The 6,560-nt window shown below is 29.3% G+C and overlaps 1 pseudogene; it reads right to left on the reverse strand.

Annotated features, from left to right (window-relative positions):
- Positions 1-2,890: 2,890 nt before the first annotated feature.
- Positions 2,891-4,846, reverse strand: LOC145637089 (cytochrome P450 81Q32 pseudogene; annotated as a pseudogene).
- Positions 4,847-6,560: the final 1,714 nt, after the last annotated feature.

A 6,560-nucleotide genomic window follows, 5' to 3' on the forward strand; every position in this document is an offset into this window, starting at 1 on the left:
TGATTTAAAATTTTATGAAGTAGTAGTAATGATTTCATTTTTCTTGAATGTATTTATCTTTCTGAAGTCTCACCAACTAATACGTCTTTCAAGATGGTATCCATAAAAAATATAAATAAATAATAAAAAAAATTGGTAAAGACATAGATTAACTTAGCCGAATTTAAGATGATAAAAAACCAAAGGGAATGAAATAGTGATAGAATGTGAATGCTCCAATAAAGTATAAAATGTCGCGTTTTTGATCAACTTATCTATTTTAATATTTCTAAAACCGAGTAAGTTTATATATTGAACTATTTTTTTACTTTTATTTATTTATTTTTATTTAATTTGTTACATATAACTATTTTTTTTTTAATAAAAAAACTAATTTAAAATGATTTTTTTTTTAAAATTTATTACTGTGCATGGCACGGGACTTAAAATTAGCTACATATAAGAGCATCCTTATTCATGAACAAAAAAAAAATTGTTATTTTCTCTCTCATATACATAAACCAAACAAATAATTTCCAAAATCATCCTCTTAACCATAAATAAAAAAAAAAAAAAATAGTGTTCATGTTACTATTTACCTACCACACCTCAATTTATCTTTTATTAAAAATTAAAATACATATATAAATAATCTAATCATCATATAACTAATATATAAAGCTAAACTTTTAGCCAGGCGACGAGATATCGACACTTGGTGTTTCAATTTTTCGCCAAGTGTCGCGCCACATAGGATAGAGTTATATAGAATTCAATTTGTAGGATAAAAAAAGTTAATTTAGAATTCTATTTTCAATCAAATTTGGATAGAATTTTAGGATAAAATTTTTAATTTAGAGTTTTATTTTTGATAAAGTACCAATATTTCATATGTACAAATTAAATTATAATTTTATTAAAAAAAAAATTATAACACTCATAAATTATCATATAAATTTATTTTTTGTATCATAGTATTTTTTTGGAGCGAAGGAATTAGCACCACATCCATTATTTATAATATATTCTAATCAATTTAAACAATATACTTTACAATCTAATATAATTTTATTACTCTATGTAGACCTTTCAATCGGGTCGGGTCACGAGTCATTTTGGACAGGGTCATTATTTCAGGTTACGGGTCAAGAAATGTTTAAATCATCATAAAAACACATCAATTTCTAACTAATTTTGTATCAATGATATGTTTTAAAATTTGACATATAGATTAAAAATTTATCTTAAAATTCAATAAACAACCTGGGCATCGCACGGGCACGAAATAGCGACACTTGGCGTTCCAACTTTTCGCCAAGTGTCGCGCCACGTAGGATAAAGTTATATAAAATTCAATTTGTAGGATAAAAAAGTTAATTTAGAATTCTATTTTCAATCAAATTTGGATAGAATTTTAGGATAAAATTGTTAATTTAGAGTTTTATTTTCGATAAAGTACTAATATTTCGTATGTATAAATTAAATTATAATTTTATTAAAAAAAAAATTATGACACTCATAAATTATCATATAAATTTATTTTTTTTATCATAGTATTTTTTTGGAGCTAAGGAATTAGCTCAAAATGCACCACATCCATTATTTATAATATATTATAATCAATTAAAACAATATACTTTACAATCTAATATAATTTTATTACTGTGTGTAGACCTGTCAATCGGGTCGGGTCACGAGTCATTTTGAACATGGTCATTATTTCAGGTTACGAGTCAAGAAATGTTTTTGACCAATGTTATTATTATTAGTCATTACATGCCTACTATATAGTTTAAATCATCACAAAAACTCATCAATTCCTAACTAATTTTGTATCAATGATATGTTTTAAAATTTGACATATAGATTAAAAATTTATCTTAAAATTAATAAACAACCCGGGCATCGCACGGGCACAAAACTAGTATATATATATATATAAAGGGGAGTTTTTTCCCGAGTTTTTAGAGAGCCACGTAGGATTTAATTTTTTTAGCGCGCCATGTAAGATTTTAAATTTTAGTTGTATCCAATCAAATAAGTGATTTTTATTTTCTTTTAAAATTGAATAATTCAAATGCCACTTAAGCAAAATTGGCGAAAGTTTTTCCCCGAGTTTTTAGAGAGCCATGTAGGATTTAATTTTCTTAGCGCACCATGTAGGATTATAAATTTAAGTTGTAGCCAATTAAATAAGAGATTATTAATTTCTTTTACAATTAAATAATTCAAATGCCACATACGAAAAATTGACGAATGAGATTTTAAAGTTTAAATTAATTAAATACAAAATATTATCTTTAGAGCGAGATTAGGTATTTTATCTAATATTTTAAAACTAATATAATAACAATTTAATCACATAAATATGAAAATATTTTTTAAAAACATACTAACAAACCGTGCATCGCACGGGCTTCATCTATTAATATTATAATCTCATGGATGGACAAACAATTTCCATGAATGGTTTGTACAAGGTCTCAAGAGGTTGTCCTTCATGAATGGTTTGTACAAACAATTCACCATCACCTAATTTTTTTCCATTATTTTATTCAAATAGTAACCCAAACAATTTTATTTATTCATGGTTAAGGTTGCTCTAATAAAAGAACATAAAATTTGTCACAATGTTTTTTTATTTATATGTAATGTACTTCCAGGTGTACCATGCACGTGGTACACCCCATGGTACACCCCTTTCTACCATACTATTTTTAGTTTATAAAAAAGTGTTGCAACTAATACGAGATGCAGCAGAGCACATATTAAAAAGCAAAATGTAACAAAATATATAAGAAGCTATTTACAAGTCCGTCATTGGTATATATACAGCTACATAAATATGAGTTACTCCATATACTTTAGTATATAGTAACAACTAACAACATAGGATAAAACATGGTACAAATCAAAGTGATCTTGAGGATGAAAGGATTTTAGTGAGTATAGGCCGTGGTTTGTACAAGGTCTCAAGAGGTTGTCCTTCGTCACAAACTTGTTTCCAATCGAAGCACTGAATCAATGAACCTAACACTAAACCCATCATTCGGTTACCCATCATCGCCCCGGGGCAAGCTCTTCTGCCAACACCAAAAGGCAACAACTTATAACAATGTTGATCAACCTTACGATTACTATTCGTATACGTTTGAAAACGCTCTGGCTTAAATCTTGTAGGTTCGTCCCAAAGATTTGGATCCCGGTGAATAGCCCATGTATTCACTAGTAAAATGGTCCCTCGTGGTACGTCAAACCCGCCAATTTGACAATCTTGTGATGACATGTGAGGTACTAGAAATGGGGCTGGAGGGTACATTCGTAGTGTCTCTAAGATTACGTTTTGAAGAGTTTGTATTCTTGGTAGATCCAACTCGTCGATCAAATTTTCTTGACTGGTTTGATTTTCCATTTCGGATCTTACTTTGCTCATAACATCCGGGCTTTTGAGTAACTCCGACATTGCACACTCCATTGTTGTTGTAGAAGTGTCTGTCCCAGCAATTAATAATAGCTGCACATATCATCGGTACATACATGTTAAAAATAAAACTTACGGAATATTTTTAATATATTTTCCTTAATTACTTAGTCAATTTAATGAATTGAATGGTCAAAATTTATTAATAACACATTTTAAAGGCTTGGATTAAAAGATTATATTCGCTACAAAATTGTTATATTCATTGTAAAATTGTCCTATAAGCTAAATAAGTATTCGTATTAGCATTTGTAATAATAAATAAAAAAAAAAAAAAAAAAAACAATTGGTGCTATATACTTGCTAAAAAACCAATTAATTTTATAAATTCCAATGTATTAAATGTTTAAATTAACGTATGTATCACGTGCATAAAGAGTTATTAATATCAATATAAACGAATATAGAGATAAAGAAAGAAAAAAAGAAATAAAGAAAGAAGAAACTCACAAATATAAGACCTTTTATAGTCTCATCAGTGTATAACTCTGGTTCAGATTTCTGCAAAGAAACCAGACGATGTATCAAAGGTTGATCTTCAGTATTTTTGTGTACATTCACCTCTTCCCTTGTATATTCATCAATATGACCTTGCAAAAATATATCAGCCTTCTTTGCGAGCTGTTTATTCCTCTTTAAAAACCCGCCGTAATCAATCCATCTTAACACAGGAAGAACATCTGCAGGGTCCAAAGTAGAAAATAACTCAATAGCCTCTGTTATTATATCAGTAAACTGTCTCGCCTCTTCTGAATCCATCACTTGGCCTTCGCCGTTGTAGTATCTTTTCCCAACCAGCATTCTCAGTAACATATTTAAAACCATACCTCTAATCACTGACTTTACCTCAACCTTGGTGTAACCATAGCTGTCACCTGCACTTACACTATCCTGCAGTAGTTTACTCAGCATCTGTTTTATTTCATCTTTCCTGATGCCAACAGACATGTTAAGGCGCTGTTTCGACAGAAGTTCCAGTAAACTTATCTTACGCAAGTTACGCCAATGTTCACCGTATGAAGCAGTAACCATTGAATTATAATTATAGCCAAGGTGTTTTCCTATGAGAAGAGGAGGACGATTGGCGAACACGATATCGTTCTTTATAAAGCACTCTTCTACAGCAGATGGTGAGGAAACTAACAGTACTAAGCGTGAACCACATTTTAGAGAAACTATAGGGCCATATTTTTGTGATATTTTCTGTAAGGTTTCATGAAATGGTATTTTTAAGAGGTGTAAATGGCCTATTAAGGGAAGACTTGGTGGACTTGGAGGAATTATAAGTGATCTTTTATTTCTTTGTACTATGAATTTCATGAATATTATTGATGTAAATAATATTAATAATGAAAGAAATGGGTTTAAAAATATTATGTTCACCATTGTTATTGTGAACTAATGTAGTATGTAATATGTATGTCTAACCAATTACAAATTTATATCTATTTATGTAGGAATACTTTGCCCACTTGGTTTGACTTGTAAATAATTGTCAACAGGGAGAATGTTTCAAAGGCTAACTACGTAGTATATAAAGTAAACTAATAATTGCACATGTCAAATGTCAATGACTATTGAAAAAAATATGTTGTTGCGTACGTATATGAGAGCTACGGAGTAGTATTTACAGTTTAACAACCAAACAGTACTTGCTAGTTGCTACTATATATCGAGAATAATATATTTAATTAGGATATTTATGTTAAGATATTATTTTGAGAATATATCTTTAGCGTTTATGGTTAGACGTATATCTTTTAGGAAGATTGTTTCCTAAAATATATCCCAATAGCTACCTTTGTTAACCCCAAAAATTCCATAGTAAATATGACTAATAGCAATCAAAATAGTTAAATAGCTTATTTGGAAAATGTCATGGCATTTTAATAGATCACTAGTTTTGTGCCCGTGCGATGCCCGAGTTGTTTATTAAATTTAAAGATATATTTTAATCTATATGTCAAATTTTAAAACATATCATTGATACAAAATTAGTTAGGAATTGACGTGTTTTTGTGACGATTTAAACTTGTAGACATGTAATGACAAATAATAATAATATTGGTGAAAAATATTTTTTGACCCTGTCTGAAATGACTCGTGACCCGACCTGATTGACAGGTTTACACACAGTAATAAAATTATATTAGATTGTGAAGTATATTATTTTAATTGATTAGAATATATCATAAACCATGGATGTGGTACATTTTGAACTAATTCCTTCGCTTCAAAAAAATATTATGATACAAAAAATAAATTTATATGATAATTTATGAGAGTTATAATCTATTTTTTTTTTGAATAAAATTATAATTCAATTTGTACATATGAAATATTGGTACTTTATAAAAAATAAAACTCTAAATTAACAATTTTATCCTAAAATTCTATCCAAATTTGATTAAAAATATAATTCTAAACTACCTTTTTTATCCTACAAATTGAATTCTATATAACTCTATCCTACTTGGCACGACACTTGGCGAAAAGTTGGAACGCCAAGTGTCGCTGTCTCGTCGCCTGGCTAAAAGTTTAGCTTTATATATTAGTTATTATATGATTACCCTAAAAGTCGAATTTTCTCCGCACAGTAGCAACCAACCATTAGTGATACACGATTCTAACTTTTTGGTGTACAACGGAGAGTTAGATTGAGATCACTTTGAACAATGCCCAACTACTGTACTAGAGATAATAATATTGTGTATCATTTTTAGAATAAAGAAGAGAAGTACTACCTATGTTTCTTTTTATTTGTAATGATTAGACATTTTTTACTCACATTTTATGTCAAATCATTGCAAATAAGAAAAAATGGAGGTAGTATATACTTTTGTGTGTCTTTATGAAGTGAAGGAAACTTCAATTTATAGTGGAGAACTAACCCAATGAAGAAAGACATTCACAACAACGATGCATGCCCAAGTCAAGGAGTATCAATTAAATCCCTTTGATAGATTCAGGGCGGAACCAAGGGGGTTGGGGTTGGGGTAGGCCTTAGCCTCCCCTTGGTTTTAGTTATCTAATAAATGTTGTATTATGCACTTTTAGGCATAAATTGTTCTAGCCTTAATTATGCACTGTTAGGCTTAAA

This window comes from Chenopodium album, chromosome 6 (genome assembly GCF_948465745.1).
Source record: "Chenopodium album chromosome 6, dcCheAlbu1.1, whole genome shotgun sequence".
Classification (NCBI taxonomy): domain Eukaryota; kingdom Viridiplantae; phylum Streptophyta; class Magnoliopsida; order Caryophyllales; family Amaranthaceae; genus Chenopodium; species Chenopodium album.